The 24,942-nt window shown below is 37.8% G+C and overlaps 1 long non-coding RNA gene across 1 annotated transcript; it reads left to right on the forward strand.

Moving 5' to 3' along the window:
* Positions 1-24,159, forward strand: LOC103097735 (uncharacterized). The gene is made up of 4 exons (XR_008917225.1): positions 1-245; positions 13,807-13,896; positions 19,597-19,731; positions 23,431-24,159. It is a non-coding gene; the product is annotated as an uncharacterized LOC103097735 (long non-coding RNA).
* Positions 24,160-24,942: the final 783 nt, after the last annotated feature.

Consider the following 24,942-nt stretch of genomic DNA (forward strand, 5'->3'; position numbering starts at 1 on the left):
GAGCATTTGCTCAACTCAAAGTCTGCCAGCAGGTCCAGAAAGTGGAGAGAGATTCCTGGATCCATTTCCTGCCCTCAAGGAGACTGGGATTTGGTTCCTCCCTTCCCTAGTTAAAAGTGAGACAGAGTGCCTACAAGGATTGACTCTCCCACTCTGCTAACCAGCTGGAGGAAAGTGGGGACAATGGCAAAGGGAATAAATAGCCTCCCCAAAGCCTGGATTCATGATTGACTGTTGAGAGAGTGGTAAGTCCCATTAAGCAATGAGATTCTTAATTTTGGTCTTGTTCTCTTTCCCCTTTGTCTTGGGTAGAAATTGTACCAGTAGACTGAGCCATTCTTTTTGATGTGTTAGACTGGGACAAAGGCTGGCCGTGATTTGTATCTGCAAAGCAAAATCAAGAAATCAGCAAACTAGAGAGTAACACACAACTAAGTGGTAGGAATCATGGGAAGCTAGCACCAACTCTGGACCACAAGTGACTCTAGAGGTTCACATAAGAGCAGCCTTCAATGCACAAGAAATATTTATTAAACTCCTACAATATACAGTGCACTGTGCTAGGCACTCAGGACTAAGACATAAATGAAACAGTATTTTCCCTCAAGGAGTTTGTATGTTCTAGAGCAAAGGGAAAACCATTGAGTACTGTACACTAAGGACTGTCCTAGACATCTGGGATGCAAAGTGATCGAGACAATCTTACAAGTGTAAATCTATACACATAGAAGAATGAGACCGACCTAAGCCTCAAGGAATTCTCATTCTAATCAGGGGAGACAAGCAAAAAGCCCAGTGATGCTGTGGTGCACTGGCAGGTCTGAGAGCAATGACCAAAGATCTGGGACAGATGGTGCATGCAGCCCAGTGAGATCTTGGGGAGTGATGGACGGGCGTGTGATCTCTGACCAGTGTCTGTTGGGAAGGGAGTGAGGAACCTGCAAGACTCAGGGTTATCCCAAGCCGGAAGCTAAGAGGGAAGGTCCAACACCTGGATTGAAATGGACAGTGTGGATTGTGGTGGAGGAAATGAAGGATTCCCTGACTAGGGAAACACAGAGATTTTTCCCAATTTAGGGTGGGTTAGGAGGAACAGCGGATTTTATTGGGAGCCTGACGTTGCAGTGACCTTCATTCAAATCTCAAACTTACCAACTGTGTGACCATGATCAATTCACAACCTCTGTTAGACTAGGCTTCCTCTTCAATTTTGTGAGGATAAAGTGAGATATTTTTTAAGTGTTTTCCAAAGTTTAAAGCATTATGTAAATGCTGGCTATTATTGTTATATGGGCAGCTAGGTGGCACAGTGGATCAAATGCTATGACTGGAGTCAGGAAGACCTGAGTTCAAATTTGGCCTCAGATACTAGCTATGTGACCCTGGGCAAGTCACTTAGTCCTGTTTGCTTTAGTTCCTCAATCCTAAGTGAGATGGAGAAGGAAATGGCAAACCAATCAGGTATCTTTATCAACAAAACCCCAAATAGGGTAAAGGAAAATTGGACACAACTGAAAAATGACTGAAGAACAAATGAAAGAAAAATTAAGTTCCCTTACAGAATATGAGTCCTTTGAGCTGACACAATCATTCCCCAAGGTATAGGAGAGGCATGTAGTACTTTGAAAAGAAAACTAGGTCTCAAGTTAGCAGACAATGGGTTCAAATCTTACCCTTGATGCTAAATTACAGACTCAAGATCCCTTCTAGCTGCAAATCCCATAAATTTTGCATTTGTATCCTCAACGCCAAGCACAGTGCTTCGTATATAATAATACAATAGATACATATAATAATACCTGCATTATAAATGCTTATAGACTGATTGATAAATATATAGAAGGAGTGACTATAAAAAGAGTACTCCTAATGTTCAAAGGAGGCTAAGATCCCTCCCTAATGGATGGGTTTAATGGAAGAGGAGACATTTGATTCGGACCTCAACTGGTAGAGAGTTGGGAAGAATAGGGCTGAGCAAGAGGGATATTCCAAATGTAGAGAAGGACATGATGGGAAAATCCAGATGATATTTGAGACACAGAGTGGTTCAGTTTGGCTGGGAAGCAATGTACCCAAAGGGAAAGAGTACAGAAAAGGCTTGGGTAGGAGGGTTGAGGCCAGATGCAGAGGATTCAGAATCCCTGACTAATGAGTTTCAAGACTAATTGTGTGGTTGGAGGCCAGATTGGCCATCAATGCATCTGATGTGATTATCAAAATGGTCCTGCAGACCCAGCCCAGTTTTCTTTTTTCTTTCTTTCTTTTTCTTAATAACATTTTCCCTTGGTTCCATGATTCATGATTTTTCTCCGCCCCACCCCCACCCCCTTCTCTCCCCTCTCTCAGAGCTGACAAGCAGTTTCACTGGATTATACATGTATTGTTGATTAAAACCTATTTCCACATTATTAATATTTGCAATAGTGATCGTTTAAAGTAAAAAGCACTAATCATAGCCCCATCGATCCACGTGATCAATCATATTTTTCTTCTGCATTTCTGCTCCCACAGTTCTTTCTCTGGATGGGGATAGCGTTCTTTCTCATAAATCCCTCAGAATTGTCCTGCATCATTGCATTGCCCAGCCCAGATTTCTAAAAACTTGTGATGGTGTATGAATCTTAATGAGATTTCAATGAAACACTGAGTTCCTAGGGGGGAAAACCCTAAATAAATGAAAGTTATTGACACAGTGTGGTTGCCCCAGTACCCATCTGTTTAGTAAAAGACATCAAACATTTGTAGGCAGGACTGATTGCAGGAGAACATAAAAACCTCACAGTTGTCTGGAGGGTGGGGTGGGAAGGGATTCTGAAGTGAGTTTTTTTCTTTTCTTCTCTGCTTCCCTGATCTCTATACATTATTGTTAGCTTTCTGCAAACAGTATTTTTTTAAAGTACTTATAGGTTAAAAGAGTAAAGAAGGAAATGGGAAATGTTCTGTTGGCCAGCTGCCGAGAGAGAGAGAGAGAGAGAGAGAGAGAGAGAGAGAGAGAGAGAGAGAGAGAGAGAGAGAGAGAGAGAGAGAGAGAGAGAGAGAGAGAGAGAGAGAGAGAGAGAGATTAAACATTATATCCTTTAACCAAAAGGACTGCAATTCAATTTTTGTCCACTTAATTCAACTCAGTGAAACACTATTAAGTATCTACTTATAGAAAGCACAGAGCTAGGTGTCTAGGAAAGACAGAATTTTTAGACAAGACCCAGGATGTACCCTCTTACCACCTAATACAAATTAAGGCTGGTGCTCTAGATTTTGAGTCAGAGAACCTAGAATTGAATTATGACTCTTCCACTTATTACATAAGTCCTTTCCCCATTCTGGATCTTTGTGTCCTTGTCTACAAAATGAAATCATAATTGTTATCATTCAGATGTGTCCAACTTTTTGTGACTTTGGGGTTTTCTTGGCAAAGATACCAAAGTAGTTTGCCATTTCCATCTCCAGCTCATTTTACAGAGGAGGAAACTGAGGGAAAGAGGGTAAAGAATCTTGCTCAGGGTCATACAGCCAATAAGTGCTGAAGTCAGATTTGAACTCTGAGAGTCTGCCTGACTCCACATGCTCTATCCATTGTTCCACCTAACTGCCCCACAAAAGTCATTAACACCCATGCAAAACAAGTCCAACTTCAAATCCCACCTCAACAATTATTGAGATCTTCTTCAAATCACCTAACATCCAGTGGCCTCAATATCCTTCCTTCTATTATTTCCAAAATTCCTTCAAACCATGATCATAATTGAGGCAATTCGATGGAACAGTAGATATGGAATTGGAAATGGAATAAGGTAGAGCTGAGTTCAAATCCTGTCAACTACTCACTAGTTGTATACACTGGGGAAGCCATCTAACCTCTGTCTCTCTCTCTTGTCATATATAAAATTATTAAAGTGCCCACCTAACTCCCATAGTTGTGATCAGGATAAAATGGGACATTTTATAAAGTGCTTTGTAAACTTACAAGAACTATATAAATGCTAGCTATTACTGTCTAACATTATACATATATATATATATAATAAGTACTATTTAAACTTAATACTTAAAGGTAACATGTTTTTAAAAGTATTTGAGGGAGTAGCTAGATAGCACAATAGATAGTCGATCCTAGAGATGGAAGCCTTTGGTTCAAATTTGACCTCAGACACTTCCTTTTTTTTTTTTTACAATAATATTTTGTTTTTTTCCTGAATTGCATGAAAAAAAACAAATTTTACCTTCATTTAAAAAAAAAAGTTTGAGCCAAATTCTCATTCTCCTTTTCTCCCTGTGTTTCTCCTTCTCTGATTTACCAAACATTCTAATACATATTTTACATGTGTAATAATGTAAAATACTTTTCAAATATTAGTTATTTAGTGAAAGAGAACTCAAACAAAAGAAAAATGAAGAAATAAGGTGAAATATGTAGTATGTTTGTAAAGGATAATTTTAGCTTTGTGACCTAAATTATATTAATTATTGGTAGCCATGGATATCCCAAATAAGGAAATAAAAATACCCAAGTCAGTCTGAAATTTTGTGGTGATTTAGTTAATATAGTGGAAAGAAATTAAGAAGGGAGAATGAAAGGGTTTAGGATTTTCTCCTGCCTGGCTTGTGCCAGGAGGAAAGATTAGGGGATCTAGAAAGTAAGGGTTTGGAGTGTGAAGGAGGAAGGAATCAGTCTGTACTCCAAGAGGGCTTAGCCAAGATGCCTGAACCTGAATTAGCTCAAGGGCAAACTCACTGCCAAAACCCAGACAAATAGCTGCCACCACTCCAGGATCTTGGAACACTTAGTATGCTGCTCACCAGAGCCGCCACTCCAGGGAAAGAGACTGAGGAAAGCAAGTGACTTGCCCTATGTCGACGGTTTTACATCACTTTCCTGTGTCTCATCTGTTCCAATGTTAGCTTAGCTTGACTTAGGACAGCCCAGGGGTCTGTCTGCTGTTTCTGCACATGTCTGTTGAAGGTCATCTTCTTAGATACTTAATCCTTGAGTATGGTGCAGACATTCCTGATCTTGTTAAACTAAGTAGGGTGGAGCAATGTAGAGTTCCCAAGACCTGATTCTGTTAAACCAAGTATCTCCATTGTTATAAATTAGGAAATAGCTAAATAAAATCTTCTAAAGTACAGTCTGAGTAGGGTGGAGTAGTTTTAAAATTCACATGCTTCAGTCTGCATTTAGACTCAATCAGTTTGTTTCTTCTGGAGGCAGATGGGATTTTGCACCATGAATCTTTGAGGATCATCTTGGATGATTATATTGCTAAGAATAGTTATCATTCATAAATGCTCATCATATAATATTGTTGTTACTGTGTACAGTGTTCTCCTGGTTCTCATTTCACATTGTATCAGCTCATGTAGATCTTTCCAGGTTTTTCTGAAATTATCCTTTTCATCATTCCTTATTGCACAATGGTATTCCATTACAAGCATATATCACAACGTGTTCAGCCATTCTCCAACTGATGGACATACTTTCAATTTCCAGTTCTTTGCCACCATAAAAAGAACTGCTATAAATATTTACAAACAGGTTCTTTACCCTTTTAAAAAATCTCTTTGGAATACACACATATTGTAGTGCTGCTGGGTCAAAGATAATGTAAAGTTTTAAAGATCTTTGGTCATATTTCCAAATTGCTTTCCAAAATGGTTCAATTAGTTCACAACTTTGCCAGCAGTACATATGTCCTAATTTTCCCACATCTCTCCAATATCTGTTATATTCCATTTTTGTCATAATAGTCATTCTGAGAAGTGTGAGATGTGGTACCTCAGGGTTGTTTTAATTCTCATTCCACGAATCAAGAGTGATTTAGAGCATTTTTGCATGTTATATGCAGTCTTGATCTCATCATCTGAGAGCTGCATTTTTATATATGTTGACCATTTATCAATTGGGGAATATTTGTATTCTATAAGTTTTACCCAGTTCTCCATATATTTGAGAAAGGAGAATAAAATAATGTGGGAAAAAAAAGTAATGAGGCCTTTATCATATTAAATTGCTGAAAAAAAATTTTCCTCAGCTTTCTCCTTTTCTTCTAATTTTGTTTATATTGGTTTTGTATGTACAAAAACTTTTTCAGATTGATATGATCAAAGTTACTATTTTACATCCTATGTCTTCTGTCTCTTGTTTGGTCCTAATTTTTTCCCTGGTCCATAGTTTTGACAGGTAGACTATTGATGTTCCTCTAATTTGCAAATAGCAACACTATGTCTAAATCTCACATCCATTTTGAGTTTATCTTGGTATATGGTATAAGATGTTGGGTTGGTCTGACATACTTTTTCCGGGTTTTCTAGCAGTTTTTGTCAGTTATTTATTTTCCCCAAAGCTTGGATTTTTGGTTTGTCAAACACCATGGTCATTGGCCACTATGTGTTGTTTAGCTATTCTATTCCACTGATTTACCACTGTATTGCTTATTATAAGATGGTTTTTATGATTACAGTTTTGTAATATTTTGAGATTTGGTATTCATCAGTCACCTTCTCTCACATACCTTTTTTCATTGATTACCTTGATATTCTTGATCTTTTGTTCTTCCAAATGAATTTTATTATTAATTTTTCCAGCTCTATAAAATCATGTTTGGGCAATTCTATTGTATAATACTGAGTAAGTAAATACATTTATGAAGGGTTGCCATTTTTATTATGTAGGTTCAGCCAATCCATGAGCAATTAATATTTTTCCAATTGTTTAGATCTTATTTTTTAATTGCGTTTATGTCAATTCTGAATTTATGTTGGCAGGTAGACACCTAAGTATTTTATATCAGCTACAGCTAATTTAAATGGAATTAAAAAAAATATCTTTATTGAGCTTCATACACTTCTTGGCTGTGTGACTCTGGGCAAGTCCCTTAACCCCAATTGCCTGACTCTTACCACTCTTCTGCCTTGGAACTCATATTTAGCAACAATTCTAAGACAGAAGGTAAGGGTTAAAAAATTTTATAAAAGTATTTTTGCCAAGTATTTTGACAAATATTTGGCAAGCATTTGGCCAGTAATACAGTTTCTATTATGTTCTTAAAAGAAATTTTGCTGCTTGAGGACAGGGACTGGCTTTTGCCTCTTTTTGCATACTCAGTATTTAGCACAATGCCTGGCACAGTAGATGCTTAAATACTTACTGAATTGAATTGAAAAGGGGAACAATTATCTGTGAGTTGGGCTGCTTGAAAAATTATGGAAGTCATTTACTGTCCCCACTTCTTAGAAAAGTCCAATGAAGCCAGAGAAATATAGACTACTAATGGCAAATAAATTTCCTATTTATACAGCTTCAAATAACCTGACTTCTGAATTCAATCCTGAATTTGATTTTCTAGTCTATTTTATTCATCAATTTGCTGCATGTTTATTCTCTGCCAGATGCCCAGAAAATAACCCCTGGACCATTTCAAGGCCACTTCTGCCAGCCAACGGGGCTGCTGTGGAAAAGCATTGTTGATACAGGTGTCTAAGACAATCCTGCCCAATGTGAAAGTTTACACTTCTTATCTAAGAATGTCCCTTCAAGAATAAGCATTCTCTATCCAAGGTGCTCACACAAGTGGACTAGAGCCTGTGGTATTTGGTCTCTGACTTGGTGAAGGAGAATAACTCACTGGAATGATGTCCGCTGTCTCCTAGCATACCTTGAGTTCTCTTCCCATGGGCAGAAGTCATGATGCTAGAACAGGGTAAGGAAGCCTGCCATTGTGGAGCTCTGCTCTATGACAGCAATACTCCCTTCTCAACTTGCCCTACGTGACCACAGTAGCTGATTGGAGGTTTTCTCTACCCATACTTATATCCACATTGCATAAATGTTTCTCACACTTGTTAGGCTGCCATCTATCTACCTGGGAGCCAAATGGGTTGCAGCCATTCATGTTGACACACAGGAGCTCTGCATTTATGGGAGGAGAGAAGAAATAAACTTCTAAAGTAATTCACATGACCACATGGAGTCATTTCATGTCCCCAATTCAGTCAATAAGCAGACAGTGCCCAAGTCATCACCAACGTGCTGTGTTGGGAAAAGTCAGTGTGGGCCAATGAAAAGTTGTGGAGTCAAAGAATTCCAGGTCCACAATGAATTAGGGAGCTATTCAATTGGATTTAATGAGCACTTATTTTTTGCAGACTCTGGTTATAAAAAGACAAAATTAAATAATCCCTGCTCTCAGAGGGCTTACGTTTGACTAAGGAAAGGAATGTACACAATTAAGTGACTGCAAAAAAAAAAAGTACAAAACAATTTGGGAGGAGAGGGATTTAAAGCACTAATAAGACATTTCCTCCCTTTGGGACTCAGTTTACATCTGTAAAATAAAGAGCTGAATAAATGACTTCTGAGATCATTTCTATATTCCCAAACCTATTCCCCCTCAAATCTTCATAGTTAAATGAAACAAATTTCCTTATTGAATATATACATGCATATGTATAGTGATCTTATTGTTTTGTAGTCTTCTCTAATTCTTCATGATTCCGATGGAGTTTTTTGACATAGATAATGGAGTAGTTTACCATTTCCTTCTCTAGACCAGATTTGAACTCAGGAAGATCAGTCTTCCTGATTTCCAAGTCCAGTGCTCTATCCATTGCACCACTTAGTTGCCCTATATATAGTTATAGATATGTATATGTGTGTATAATTTTTTAGGAGAGACATCTCAGACTGGAGGTAATATGTAAAATTTTTAATGTAAGAATATGCATAAATATATACACATCAACTCTCTGATATGTATATAAATAGACATATTATATATACATATGTATATATACATATCCTCTGAAATCATGGATGAACATTATGCTGGTCATAATTCGGACAACTTTCAGAGTTCTTTGCCTTTGTAGCAGTGTTCTATAAATTATTCTTCTGATATTCTTCTTCTGATACTGCTCATTTCACTCCTCATCAGTTTATAAAAGCCTTGAGAATGGTTCACTTTTATAATATTGATGTTGTATAAATTGTTCTTCTGGTTCTGTTCACTTTCTTCTATATCAGTTCATGTAAGTCTCTCCTTGTCTTTTTGAAACGGTCTATTCGTTTCTCATAGAACAATAGTGCTTCATCATATCCAAATACTATGAGTTACTCACCTCTTAACTGATAAGCATCTATTTAATTTCATTTAATTAATTTTATTAATTTAATTTCCAGTTTTCTTGTCACCATAAAAGAGCTGCTCTCTCTCTCTATATATATATATATATTTTTTTTTTAAATAAACATACAGCATCTTTTTCTCTTTCTTTGATCTCTTTTGGATATAGGTCTGGTCTAGGTATGGGTAGCACAAAGGGCACATACTTTGTAGCAACCTTTTCAATAAAAATTTAAATTGCTTTTCAGAATGCTTGTATCTAATGGTTTGCCAGTAAATGTTTAACAACCAGCTCTGGGGAGAAGAAGGAAATGTACGTAGGATATACTTCTGTTTAATCTACACTGTTAAGATTTTCTCATCATTTTCTTAAATCTAGATAATCAACAAATCAACAAATCAAACCTTTATACTGATTTTTTTCATTGGGATGGGGAATGAGAAAGAGGAAAAAATATATTTGTTACTTAAAAAAAAAAAAAACTACTGGGGGGTAGCTGTGTGGCTCAGTGGATTGAGAGCCAGGCCTAAAGAGGAGAGGTCTTGGGTTCAAATCTGACCTCAGATACTTCCTGGTTGAGTGACCCTGGGCAAGTCACTTGACCCCCATTGCCTAGCCCTTACCACTCTTCTGCCATGGAACCAAAACCTAGTATTGATTCTAAGATGGAAGGTGAGGGTTTAAAAACAAAACTACTGAAAAGGAGAAGTGGGAATCAGGTGGCCATGTATTTTCAGCTGAAGTCACTCCATTTATTGTTAGTTATGCTTAATGGTTTCTTTTTTGCTATGAGATTTTTCATGGTAATCTGTTAAGTTTATAATATAAAAATAAAATGTATCAATGACCTTTTTAAACCATAAAGAAATCCTATGACTAAAGTTACTTCATGGGAAATGTAAAAAAGAATAAGAAGGACTGTAGTTCTTGACCTCAAGGAACTTATTAGCTAATTTAATGGAGATGGAACAGGAATACCACTGACAATATAACAGGAGACGATATATGCTAAGAACCATGAAGGAGATACGAAGTGCTCTGCTGTGGGAGTCAAAAATATTTTAATTTTGAGGAAATTATTGGCAAAAGGAGGATAACTTGACCAAGGATATGAACAGTTAGCCGAGATGCTATTCACAACTAATTTCTCTGGCTGACCTGAAAACAGACTCTAATAGATTCTGATACAAGAGTGATAGTAATCATCATAATGTTAATAAAAAGGTTGTAGCAGGATCCTTTAATTCCAACTCAAATGCCACATTTCAATGCATTTAGCCTTAAATCTAACATTTCCAATTATAAAAAGCATCAGTTATCCAAAGCACTCAGAGAAACTTGAGTTATTAGCCTCAACTTAATCCTGATGATGTAAGTGATAATTGGATGATTCAAGAATAGTAATCTCTAGGTGGATGGAAGAAATTGAAGTTCAGAGAGGTTCCATCTTATTTTACCACCACAGTGCTAGAGATAACGAGGCGCTGGATGCCCAAATAATTATAAACCTCATAGCAAAGTGGTGAGTAGTGAGGGGAAAGCCAAAACCCTAGGCTTTTAGTTCTATTGCTGTGAAAGAGATAAAAAGTCTTGGAGGTAGTGAGCTAAAAGCAGAGATCAGACACCTCCTCAGTGTACTTTTCTGAGTCAGCCTGGCTCCTTTAGCCCATCTGTGTTGATTCTCAGTAAGTTCAAGAAGGCCACTGGGAATTTGATTACTTCCTTGGAGCTCACCAGTGCAAATCTTCTTGCCAAGTCTCTTGTAGCAGATACTTCTGGTCCAAAGACATGTAAGTCAATAAGGATTTATTAAGTACCTTCTATGTTCCAGGCATTGATGAAGGATACAAAAAAAAAAAAGCTGTCCTTATTCTCCAAGAATTCAGTCTATTCTGACATGCAATATACAAACAACAATGTACAAATATTAACTAAATACAGGATGATTTGAAGCTAATCAACAGAGAGGTGAGACACCAATGTTAAGAGTATCAAGAAAAGTTTTCAGCTGAGACTTCCACAGACTCTTTCAATGAAATGAAACCATCCATAATATTTCTTCAGAATGATGACTGCACTGTTTGACAATTGGCATCGCTGGAAAATCCTGGTACACTGTAAATAAAATGAAGGGAAGTGACTCACTCGCTTGCCATTGAGCCAGATTCAACCAGATGCTGGATGTCGGTCATTTGAAAGAGACGCTTGTAGTATGATACGAGCATCAGTTGACCTCCCAATGTATTTGGTGCTGTGAGAGCTCAGAACCTTCCTTTTCTCTTCATCTGCTTGCTCCTCTGTTGGATATAGATGAAGCCACTCAAGTCAGAGTGGTGCAATGGATCATGGGATTAAAGCTGAAAGGGATCTTAGAGACCATCAAGCCCAGAGCCCCCACTTTACAGATAAGGAAACTAAGGCACAGAAAGATTACTTGACTTATCCAGGATCAGACAGCATCTCTAGTGGGTTTTGAATCCATGTCTTGACTTCCAAAGGCAGAGCTCTATGAACTTCAATATGTTCCCTCTCACATGGGTGTGGGTTTGCAACCTTGCAGTAGTAGTGGGGTTGAGAATTGCCACAATGAGAGTGATATTCCCCATGAGAAGCCATTTTCAGAAGCTCAGGAGATGAATTGTCTTTGAGTTTTCTTTTGCCTCCTGGCAATCTCAGCATGGAAGCAGACTGTCCCAAGTTGGTAGAACAGCTACTGCCATGATTGTATTGATCTAGGCAAAGATTCCCTGTGCCATCTCCCAAGGAAGCAAGGAGACTTGTGTTGGAGTGTCCTCACACCCTCCTCCAGACCTCAGTATTAGGTTTCCCTGTTGCTTTTGAGCAGGCACTGGTATCCTTCAGTCACCCACACTCTCCAACTAGAAGTAGCCCTCAAATCATCCTTGTCTCTCAGTCCCAGTTGCCAAGTCTTACTGGAACCACTTCAAAGAGAACTTTCATTTCTGTTCCTTTCTCTCTTCAGTCATGCCACCACTACCCTAGTTCTAGGTCCTGCTAACCTTCAGATTGATTATTATTATGGCCTTCTAATTGGTCTCCTTGCCTCCAGTCTCTCCCATCATTAGCCTATCCTTCTGACATGCAGTTGCCAAATTTGTTATTCCTAAGGCATAAGTCTGATTTCATTTCTCCTCTGCTCAAGAAGAGCCTTATTTCTAAAATAAGATACAAACTGCTCTGGCATTTATAACTCTTCTTCCTACTCAACCTACCTTTCTAGGATTTTATAGGTTACTGGTCTTCACCTTCATTAAATTCTACTCAACCAGTCCTTTCTTAGTTGTAATTGTTGTTCAGTTGTGCCTGATTCTTCGTGTCCCCCATTTGAAGTTTCTTGGCAAAGATCCTGGATTGCTTTGCCATTTCCTTCTCCAACTCATTTTAAAAATGAGGAAAGTGAAGCAAATGAGGTAAAATGATTTGCGCAGAGTCACACAGCTACTGAGTTCCTGAGGCTAGATTTGAAATCATGTCTTTCTGACTGCAGGCTAAGCATTCTAGCCACTGTACCAGCTAACTGCCCCCAAACAGTCCTTCTTACTATTTACTGTACAAAGGATTTCATAGATCAGCTCTGTGATTGTGTTCAGGTTGCTCTCCCATGTCTGAAATCCATCCCCTCCTTCCTTCTACCTTTTAGAGTTCCTAGCTTACTTCAAAAACCAGTTTGAGAGTCATGTTCTACATGAAACTATTCTGATATCCGGAGTTGCTAGTGTTGTTGAAGGGACAGCAATACCTTTCCAATCACCCAGCCTCACAATGAAAAATCATTCTCAAATCTTTTTTTTCCTCTCAACCTTTAATAGCAAACCAATGGCCAGCTCTTATTGATGCTAGTTACAATTACAAGCTTTCTCATGTTTCTCACTAATATTAAATATTAATATTTAATATAAAGCTGACATTGCTGAAAAATTCTGGTCCACTGTAAATAAAATCTCTATTTATATTACAACCACTATAGCTCAGGACCTCGTTGCCTAGATTATTCCAAGAACTGATATAGGCAGGCAGCTAAGTGCAGCAATGGATAAAGTAGGGGACTTAGAATTGGGAAAAGCTGAATTTGAATCCTGTCTCAGACTTTCATTGGTTATGTGACCCTAGACAAATCCCTTAACTTTCTCAGTCTCATTTTCCTTGTTTGTGAAGTGGGAATAATAATAATACCCTTTCCCAGAGTTCTCATGAACACCAAATGATATAACATGGGGAGTGCTTAACAATCCTAAAAAAGATATTAAAAAAAATACATTTTATTTTTTACATTGAAATTCCAGGTAATTCTCTCTGTATAGAGCTACAGAAATGCTATCAATCATTAATGCCCGTCTCCTGAAAACTCACTTTTAGATTTATTTTATTTTATTTTATTTTATTTTTTTATTTTTTTAATTTTTATTTATTTATTTTATTATTATATGTATTTTATTATTTGTGTACACACACCTTGTCTTTCTCCTCATCTTCCACACCAATAGAATATAAATTCCTTAAGGGCAGGGATTTCTTTTAGTTTTGTATCCTAAATTTTATATTGTGCCTGGTGAAGTACCTTGCTCTAGAAAGCTCTTAATACCTGCTTGTTGAATGAATGAATAAATAAAAGAATGAATGAAGCCTCTAAAGTTCTGCATGCACTTCCTTTATTTCCTTCCTTAGGAATCACTAGAAACTACTTCTACAGAAGCAGTGATAATACCATGAAGACTTCCCAAGGAATTTATCCCAGTGAGCTCAAGCTGCATGAAGGTATGGCTAGTTCAGAGCATATAAAAACCCTATTTTGTTTTTCCCTACCTGGCACCTGGATGGCGGCTATTGTATTTACATGTTTTCATTATATAATTCGTAAACCTATGTATTAACTTTGAAAGTAATTATAATGATAATGGCAATTGACTCTCAGGTTGGGGACAATTATATGCTTTATTCATTCAATATGGTTCACAGAGCTATGATGCACTCCTTATGAGGCACAGTTACCTGGGGGAACAAAACAAGGTGTTAAAAGGTGAAGATGTCAAGGTACACAATGAAAAATTTTCCAATGTAGTTTTGTCCAAAGTCAGGGAACACAAGGAAAGTTTTAAAGAACTCAGGATATTTTTCCCACGAATCTTTATCAATGAAAATTAAAATGATAATTAGTTGATTTGGGGAAATTTTGACAGTGATTTAATTTAAAAAATGGCAAAGGAAAATGTGTAGCACAGTGTAGTGGAAATAAGAATATTTCCATTTATAGAGATCCTGATGTTGGGAAAGATTGAAGGCAAAAGGAAATGAGAACAGCAGAGGATGAAATGGATAGACAGTGTCATAGAGACAATGAACATGAACATAAACAGACTTTAAGAAATGGTGGAAGATAGAAGGACCAGGGTGGTGTGGTCCATGGAATCATGAACAACATAATACATATTACAATTTTTTAAAACACCCTTACCTTCCATCTTAGACTCAGTACTGAATTTTAGTTCTAAGGCCGAAGATCTGTAAGGGCTAGGCAGTGGGAATTAAGTGACTTGCCCAGGGTTACACAGGAGGTGCATGAGGTCTGATTTTGTAAAGATAATTTTAGGGTTGTGACTTAAAATCTGAATTAATTGGACGCCAGGGGAAAATCCCAAATAAAATACCCAAGTCAGTCTGGAAATTTATGGTAATTTTAATTAATTTAGAGGGAAAGATTTCAAGGAGAAAGAAGGAAGAGGGTATAGGATTTCTCCCGCCTGGCCTGTGCCAGGGGGAGTTCAAGATCTCCCCAACTAGATCTCTGAAGAAGATTAGAGGCTTCTAGGAGGATAAAGTTGGAAAGTAAAAGAGGGAAACTCAGCCAGAAACTCGCCACCAAACCAGACAATAGCTGTAGCCATGCCAAGATGTTGAAAGGTCCAGTATACTGCCAGCAGTCACCTCTCAGCCGCCAAAGGTACCGGAGAGAGGAAGTGACCCAAAACATATAGACCTTTTACTCTTGTGTCCCCTCCTCTAAATTTTCATGCCTACCAATCACATCAGAGGCTTTTTTTTTTCCAGGACTGCCCATTCTTGAGTTCTCATCTTCTTTGATAAGATTATATCTTTTGAGTAACTTAACACTTCTTTGTTAAGTTCACCTTTTGTTAATTACTTAACCTTTTTGTGATTAATTTAACCCTTATAAGTATTTAACATCTTTTTGTATTAAGATCTAAAAATAGACTTAGCTTAAAGTTCTAGCTTCACTATAAAATAAGAACTAAGTACCTTCATTGTTTAATCAGGAAATTACAACTTTATCTTCACCATAAAGTAAGATCTAAGTAGGGTGGAGTAATTTAAAGTTCACAATTTGAACCCTGGACTTTCTAGGCCTGGCTCTCAACCTACTGAGCCACCTAGCTACTCTCAACTTTACATATTTTAAAATTCTTCTCTAACCATGATGTTGTGAGCAAGTTAATGTGTTCTCTCCCTATTTTATGGCTGAGGAACCTTAGATTTGGAGAGGTCAATGACTTGCACACATCACTTGTCCAGTAGGTAGCTGGCCTGGCTCAAATTCCACCTTTTATTCTACATGGTGGCTTTTCTGATCCCCAACCCAACCTCCAATTTCTAATGTTTCCCTAAAATTACTTTGTATTTACCTCATATGCATTTTTCATTCTTTGTGTACTGGATAGATAGGGATGGTTTCATTTTTGTCTTCTGACCTTGGGACCCAGGGCAGAGTAGAGATGAATAAATTCTTGCTGTTGAGATTCATTAATTGACCCAGTACTTCTCACCTCTTGTATTTACCCAAAAGATGCTCCTTTATGAACGAAGAGACTATTTTCAGGTCCTCGTGTTATAGGTGATTTGTGTTTTTTGGAGAAAGATAGACTATTGATTTTGTCTTCAGCAAAAGGAAAAAAAATCCTAAAATTAAACATTTCCTGGGACTTGAATGACTTAAATTAAAGCCTAAAGATGAAGGTATTTCTGGAATTCAAGGGTGATGATCACCGTCAATTCACTTTGGCCACAGTTACATGAACAAAACTCTGACATTCCCTATGGATCTATGATTTAATTATTTTCTCCTTCTATTGAAGATGCTAACTGATCCACGCCTGCTCATTCTATTTGATTCTTGGTCAGCTTCTCCTCAAAATGTGCCTTAGTCTCCAATCAATATATTAGGAACTGACCCAATATTCTTGTCGAATTATGTGGATACCAGTAGAACATATTTTACCCTCATCACTTGAGTAGCCCATCTTCTCTGTTACTCAAAAATAACTTTGTTATCAATTTCTCCTGTGTGATTCCATGTTTCTATTGTGTTAGGGACTACTCACCTCTAATACATTCTAGTGGGTGAAAAACACAATGTAAGAGAGTGGTAGTCAGAGAAGGATGTTTTTGTCTGATGAGTCATAGGGATGTTGAGTGGAACCATAGGGGAGTCCTTTGACATGCTACTTCTAGAAGCAATGGTAGTATTGATTTTGATAAGTCTTTCCAGAGAAAGATGGGGTACCGCAATATAATAGTTGTCTGGTTTACCAGTGTATGGGAAGCATGGTTTCAGTTCTGGGGCTGGCTAGATGAAATGGAATACATAGTTGGTATAATGTAGACATAAACTTGATCTTTTTCTTCCCCTTATCTTTATCTGCCAAATCATCATAATATGACGCTAGAAGGGATTTATAAGAAATGGTTCATAAAACTCATCAGAAATACACCCTGTCTATGCCAAGGACTCTATAAAAAAAGATAATGGGGCACTGCTTAGAGGACCATGAGTTATCCCTAAAGTAAACACTTCAAGTATACTAATTAATGTTGAGAAGAATAGAAAATTACATTATAGTCAAGGTAGGTCTGAAATCTAATGCCTTTTCCATGAAACTGGGGAGAATGGAGAACCTGCTTGTCATCTCCATGAAGAGGAAGCAAAGCCCTGAAGTATTCTGCGTTGCTAATGTTGCTCTTTCTCCAGGGAAAAGAATGAGAAAGAAAAAAACCCTTACAGCTTTGAAAATGAAATTCCATCTTATTTTCATACAAATAGCTGGGAGCATGATGTTTAATTTCTAAAAAAGCACCTCATAGTTGCAAGTTTGGGTTGAAGAAGGAAGTTCTTGTTTTATGAAAATTAACCTCTGTGGATTTCATTGCATTGACATCCTTTTATTCATGAGTAGAGAGTGCCAAGCCTTATTTTAAAGTACAATGACAAATATGCTAATATCCATTTGGTTCTATGCACAAGTAATTGAACATCTTATAGCTGTGAACTACTTCGCCATTACAATATGAATATTGAGGGGAAATATTTTTTGTTCTCTTTTGCTTAAGCCAGACAGCATGGACATAAGCTATTAGAAAACCATTTGTAGCTAATTTCACTCCATTACTGTCAGCTAAACTGCTGGGTAGTCTTCGCCAATACCCAATGGAATTGCATCCATAAAAGAGAGATCAATGCTGATGGCCCTTTGATAGGAAATGTCAAAGAATAGCAGTCCTATCCCTGGGAAAAGGTGGTAAGTCTTCAGCACAAACAATTGCTAATGATTTCCACTTGATTAAAGTAGGCCATTCTGTAGAGAAGGAAGGAAGGAAATCTAATTTTATTCATCATTGATTTGATAACAATCTAGAGATGCACCTGAAAATGAGGAAGCCATAAAGATATTAACAAATCAGCCACTGAGTAAAAACTAACACGTATTTGAACTATCTACAAATCAAACAAACCAATATTAAGTTTTTCCTGAAATAACTTAAGGGCCAGCCTTCTGATGAAGGTCATAATTCACACCTTTAAGTACTCTGCTAACCTTTCAGATTGGTCTCTGAAGAGTGACTCTCAAAAATCAGCACCAATTAGATCATCAAACTCAATGTTTAAATACCAGGAATTAGAAATTCATGCCGACTGTATTCTATTAGAACCAAATGACAGTTGTACAAAGTTAAAGAGATCTGGGAAGTTTCTTTTCTTTTTTCTTTTATGATTTGAGCAGAGATGAGCTCACATTTCTAAGCAGGTGGGAGGTTTTAATAGCAGAGTGATAAAGAAATGTACTTAGATAAGCTGAGTCAGAAGGTGTCTGTTGTTTTAAAATAGATATTTACATCCTGAAGATTTGGCTAAAAATATCTGTTTCTCTCCCATCAATCACATTGTTCAGGTTTCTTACCACCATCCCAGCCAGTCTAAGGAATCCATTTGTCTGGACATTACAAGGGAATTGTCATCAGCAGTGTTTGCTGCATCTGAAAAGTGACCAAAATTATTTGAAAAGGAAATCTATTTTTAAACTATGGGAAAAGGAAACCTATGCTTTTGAGGGAGGAGCATCCTTTCACATGCACACTTTCTATGAGAGGTTTTCTTAAACTTCTTTTTTTTTTTTAAACCCTCATCTTCTATCTTAGAATCAATACTGTGTATTGGCTCCAAGGCAGAAGAGTGGTAAGGGCTAGGCAATGGGGGTCAAGTGACTTGCCCAGGGTCACACGGCTGGGAATCTTAAACTTCTTACTTTTCATGTATGAACAAAACTTTTAGTTTCATTGGCAAAAGAGCTTCCTGATCTTGTAATCAGAAGGAATAAAAGGCATCTTTTGGAAATCTTATGTGAAAGGATAATTTTACTATAATGTACCAAAGGGCACTTGTCTGTCTTGGTTGTAGAAATAGATGAATTCTGTTATTTTTCCATAATTTATGTCACTTAAAAATAAATGAAATTTTAAATAGACATCACTTTTCCAAGTAAACAGTTCTTTTCAAGGACTCTTCATCTGTGTTCCATGTACTTGTTTTTTATATTGACATAAACTGCATTTAAACACAACTAGTTTTATTTTATTTTGTGCATTTAAAAATACAATTCTGTGAAGGACTTTGCCACAGTGCCAAAGGGGTCCATGACACAAAAAAGATTAAGAACCCATGCTTAATAATAATGACAGTAGGGGGCAGCTGGGTAGCTCAGTGGATTGAGAGCCAGGCCTAGAGATGGGAGGTCCTAGGTTCAAATCTGGCCTCAGACACTTCCCAGCTGGGTGACCCTGGGCAAGTCACTTGACCCCATTGCCTAGCCCTTACCACTCTTCTGCCTTGGAGCCAATACACAGTATTGATTCTAAGATAGGAGGTAAGGGTTTAAAAAAAAATAATGACATTAAAGAAAAAACTCTTAGGTTATAACCCAACTATGATATAGAAAAATATTTATTTCAAACAATAGAAAAGAATGATTGAGCTGGAATCATTTAGTCCAGGAATTCTTAATCTGAGGTTCACAAAAAGTCTATGAATATGGATTTCAGGAGTTCATGACCTCAGATGGAGAAAAAAATCTTATCTTTATTTTTAATAATTTCTATCTGAAGTTTAACATTTCCATCAATTAATTAAAAATATGTTGTTGTTGTTTTTTCCCTGAGAAAACTCTATAGATTTCACCGAACTGCCAAAGGGCTTTTTCAACTAAACCAGAAACTGAAGACAGTGTCTGCTACAGCCAAGAAGTAAAGAAACATCCTGTGGAGACTCCAAGACCAAGAGAGCAGTGAGACACCCTCAGCAGCCAGGTAAATCTGAGGCATGGGCTGTCTGTCCATTCTTGCATGGGCCTTCCTCATTCATGTGCCCTCTGTGTATGCCCCTCCCCTTAGCAATTCTTCCCACTGACACTATGACTTCAGAGAAATATACCCGGGTTTATTCAGGAAATATAGTATTTCTACTGTACCATTTCAGTAAATGCTTTCCCCCCGAGTAAATTGTGTCCTCTCATTGACTAGAATAAAGGCAAAATAGAGGCAAATATAAATGGTAGGAGAGATACAGGATAATATCTTAAGCTGATGGCAGGACCAGACTTTTTTAGAGGATAAGAGAGGCATGGGCTTATAATACTTGGAGTATTTTTTTATATCTATAGGCACATAATATAGATTGTAACTATATTTATATATACAGTATAACTATATTTGTATATACAAAACTATGTATAAATATATTTATATATGACTGAACATAAATATATATTTATAACTATATTCATATAGAGATATTGCATACTAATATGTACATTAAACGTTCCAAATATGAAGACAAGGGAGAGTCATTTAAAATAGGAGAGTCCATTGACAAGAGGATTATCTACCTGCTATCTTAAGATTCCTACTTTTTTCCTATAAGGCCATCATAAAAAGAGTGCTTGTTAGCCTCTTAGTAAGAATGATGATCAGGTCCTGTATCCAAAACTGAGTGATCCTGGTTCATTAATTAATTAACCTCTCTGGGCTGCTTAAATGAGAGAGAGTCTCTACTTGAACTAGATGAAGTCCTCTGAAGTCCTCTTCACCTCTAAACTTCCTTCTGGCTGTGTTTGAGATGTTCCAGACTCTAACACTAAGTCTTATGTGTGGTCTCCACCTGGAACACTCCTCTAATATATCAATCCCATTTTTCCATTGCTAAATTCTTCCAGGGGTCTTTGTTTTGGGAAGGGACCCAAGATGGTCAGCCTTCATTCTCCTTCTAGCTATGATTGTGATTTTCTGAATTTCAACACCATTGCTCTGACTTGAGTACCTTCATTTTCTTTCCCCATCTTTACTGCTCCTTTTTGTGGGTTATTTCCCATCCTACCCCTCTTCCATGGCAAGCTCCTTAAGGGCAAGAAACTGTCTTTTGCATAGACTTTTATCTCTAACCCTTAGCCCAATGTCTAGCACATTTGTTGTCATTCAGTCATTTTGGTCATGTCTAATTCTTCATTTCCCCATTAGAGTTTTTTGGGGCTTTTTTTTTTTTGGCAAAGACATTGGAGTGGTTTTCCATTTCCTTCTCTAGCTCATTTATACTTCTCTAGCTAAGTAAACAGGGTTAAATGACTTGTCTAGGGTCACACTGTTGATTAGTATCTGATATGTTTGAACTCAGGTCTTTCTGACTCCATGTCTAGTGCTCTATCCATTTTGCCATCTAGCTGCCCTGGCACATAGTAAGTGCCCTATAAATGCTTGTTGTCTTACTTGTAGATCTATGATCCTATTATGTTGTTGCATAGTGATAAAGGCACCTTTCCTTTAAATCTGAGAGCCGGCCAACAGAGGAATATGCTCTTAGCTCCAAGAGCAACCTATTGACCACTGTGATTTAAGATGAAACAAAAGTGGCCCTGAGAGCTTTCCTGAATACTACCTAAATCTGTAAAGGTGCCTGAAAATCTCTCATAAGACAAAAATCATGTTTATTGGGACTTGGTCTAGGATTCAGAATATAGAACTTGGAAGAAGTTGATCACTTATCCTGGCTGTGTCTCCATTCATTCCACTTATAATGATATTGACCTTATCTCTGCTCTGCCTAAGACCAATGAATGACATCATCAGGAGAAAAAAGCAATTAGAAATAAGAGGGAAAAGAGGATATGGCAGTCATTGAAACCTTAGTTCTTTATGTCAGGAGCTGATCTTAACTTGAATCCTTCTCTTTTGAAGTGTTGTAGTTGGTTGTGGAGCTGATCAGAGCAGGAATGAACATTATTCAAGACCCTCTAAGATTTGGTCTCAATCGATTTTTCCATTTTTACTTCTTGCTAATCCCCTATACGCATCCCACATATCAGCTAAACAAGACTCACAGATGCCCAAACAGCTCATGCGTAATTGCTTGTTTATGCTATTTTTAAAATTTTATTTGGTTTTTGGTCTGCAGTGCCCAGGCCTTGGACCCCTCTACTCAAAAGTTTGTCAGCAGTTCTTATGTGTAAATATAATCCATCTTTCAAAACCCAACTTATATTCAATCTATTTTTGGAAGTTTTAAAGAAAGACAATCAGAAAGTGGCCTTGGACAAATCACTTCCATTCTCTAGGACCTCGAGTCCCCAAACTTTTTACACAAGGGGCCAGTTCACTGTCCCTCAGACCATTGGAGGGCCAGACTATAAAAACCTAACCCTAACCGGGCAGCAGTATACACAGTGGGGAATCCCCTCCCCCAGATCACCGCTCACCATACTGACGTCTTCCATTGGGCAGCCACATAATCCTTTGCACGGTGCCTCGTTCTCCTTCAGTTACTCTCAGAAGGTGTCACTCAAAGGATGATGTCATCGGAAGTAGTACTGTATGTGAATGACACCTCGATTTGTGGTCCACCACATACAGTGCTCCTCTCACTGACCACCAATGACAGAGGTGTCCTTCCGGAAGTGCGGTGGGGGCTGGATAAATGGCCTCAGGGGCTGCAGTTTGGGGACCCCTGCTCTAGGTCTTAGTTTCCCCACCAGAAAATGAAGCCATAGAACCAGATGATCTCTAAGGTCCCCTCCAACTCTAAATTCTATGGCACTGGCCATTCCAGTTACAAGAGAGTTCTTTTTTTCTCTGTAAACTGCCTCTTGGCACTGAATTGTATTATAGCTATTTTCCTGTGTGTTTTATCTCTTCTATTAGGTTATAATCTCTTCGAGGGCATTAAATGTGCTCAGTGCTTAGATTGTTTTGGAGGCTAGGTAAAGGGTGTAGGAGATAGGGCACTCCACACAGTGCACATTGAGCCTTAGATACTTACTAGCTATGTGATCTTGGTCAAATCACTTAACTTCTGTTTGACTCAATTTCCTCAAATATAAAATGGGGATAATAATAGCACTTATGTCCCCCAAATGAGATAACATTTGTAATATGCACAATAATTGGCACATGCTGTTATTTTTCAGTTGTGTCATACTCTTTGTGACTCTATTTGGGGTTTTCTTGGTAAAGATACTAGAGTAGTTTGCCATTTCCTTCTCTAGCTAATTTGACAAATGAGGAAACTGAGGCAAGCAGGCTAAAGTGACTTGTCCAAGGTCACACATCTAATAACTACCTGAGGCTAGATCTGAACTCAGGAAAATGAGTCTTCCCAAGTCCAGTGGTTTGTCTTCTTTTCCTCCTTCCTGATCCTGGCTGGCACATAGAAGGTACTTAATAAATCCTTTTTCCTTCTATACATCTATTGTAATAGAAGGTAATATTCGGAGATTTATGGTAATAGGACAGGGACACCAGGAAGCCAGCTAGAGGAAAGGCTGGATCTTACACTCCTTCCCCCCATCTATCTACCTATCCATAAAAATGTGAGAATATGTGTGTTTATTTGATCTTTGGATCCCTAGCCCCTGTCACAGGATATGGTACACAATAGATCATAAATAAATATTTATTGGATTGAATGAACGAATAAACAAGTGAGTTCATTTCAATTCCCCTTTTGTTTGCTTTTCATAGAAATCCATCTTCAGGAGTAATTGAATTCTGAGTGTATTATCTGATTTTCAGAGGAAGGAAACAGGGGTGGACATAACGCTGAACCATGGATCTGGGAAGAAGCCCTCTTCCAAGCTTGACTTTTGAAGAAGTAGGATGTGGTGAGTAGAGTAACAAACCCGGAAGCAAGTAGCCTGATTCAAGTCTCACCTTAGTCACTTAATAGCTGTGCATTTCTGCACAGATCATTTGACCCCTCTGAATCTCATCTGTAAAATGAAGGGTTTGGACTTGATGGCTTCTAAGAATCCTCCTAGCCCTAAATCAATTATCCTATTATTGATTAATTTATTTGTTTATATGCTTATTTATTTTGCAGATTAAGGAGAACTGGGAGGGGTAAGAGAAAAAGGAAATGGTGTCTCAAAACCCACTTACTGAGCTTTAATAATTGTAAAGTATTTGATACTAAATTCTGGAGAATAAAAGATTCAATAATGACAGTCATTTTCTGGTGACAACCTATCTGCCTCTGTATGAGTCAAACAGAAGAGACAAAGGCAGCCTCTTCCCCAAGGACCCATGAGTGGTTCAAGTGCTTCTGAAGTATAGAACAGCTGCTTGGGGGAAGATAGTGCTGAGTTTAGATTAACTAGAACAAACCCAGGCCTGTAAATCTGAGAGTACTGAAGTCAAGTCATTGCATTTAGATACCCAGCAGGCACTGAAGTGTAACTGATTTACCCTTTGAAGACCACATATTAAAACAACATTTAAGTCATTTTTTAAAGATGAAATGTTCCTGCCACAGAGGAGGGATAGAGCCAAAAAGCTGCAGCACGTTGCAACTTCTCGGCAGTCACACATTTGGGAACTGCAGCAGTCCAATTAGCAGATGCTTCAAAAATAAACCTCCCCGCAACCCCCTTTCCTGAGGGGCTAGGACTCTTTACTGAGGCAGCTGTTAATTTTGAAATCAAACTCTAGTGGGTGGAAAGAGGGTTATTTATAGAGACGCGTGTTGGGAAATGAGCTTTGGCTGTAAAGGATGTGATGGTGGCTTTGAAGCATGCTATAGTGGAAAGGGTAGTAGAGCCAGCAGGTGAAGATCTGGGTTCAAATCTCAGCTTTGCCATTCACTTCTCATATGGTCTAGGGGAGTCATTGAATCTTTCCCCCTGCTAGTTTTCTCATCTGTAAGATGAGACTAAGTGATCTCTAAGGTTTGTTCACTCTCCATGTCTGATCTATGATAATAGACGAACTCTGACCTTCATGATATTTGTCTGGGGAAAAGTCCAGGTAGTACTACAGAGTCTAAGGTGATGGAAGAAAGAGGAACAGGATCCACGTGACCCAAAATATTTATAGCAGCTCCTTTTTAGTGGCAAAAAACTGGAAACTGGTGGGGTGCCCATCAATTAGACAACAGCTAAACAAATTATAGCATATGAAAATGGTGGAATACTATTGGATCATAAGAAATGATGAAGGAATTTCAGAGAAACATGGGACAATATGTATGAAGTGATG

The sequence above is a fragment of the Monodelphis domestica genome, chromosome 3 (genome assembly GCF_027887165.1).
Source record: "Monodelphis domestica isolate mMonDom1 chromosome 3, mMonDom1.pri, whole genome shotgun sequence".
NCBI lineage: Eukaryota > Metazoa > Chordata > Mammalia > Didelphimorphia > Didelphidae > Monodelphis > Monodelphis domestica.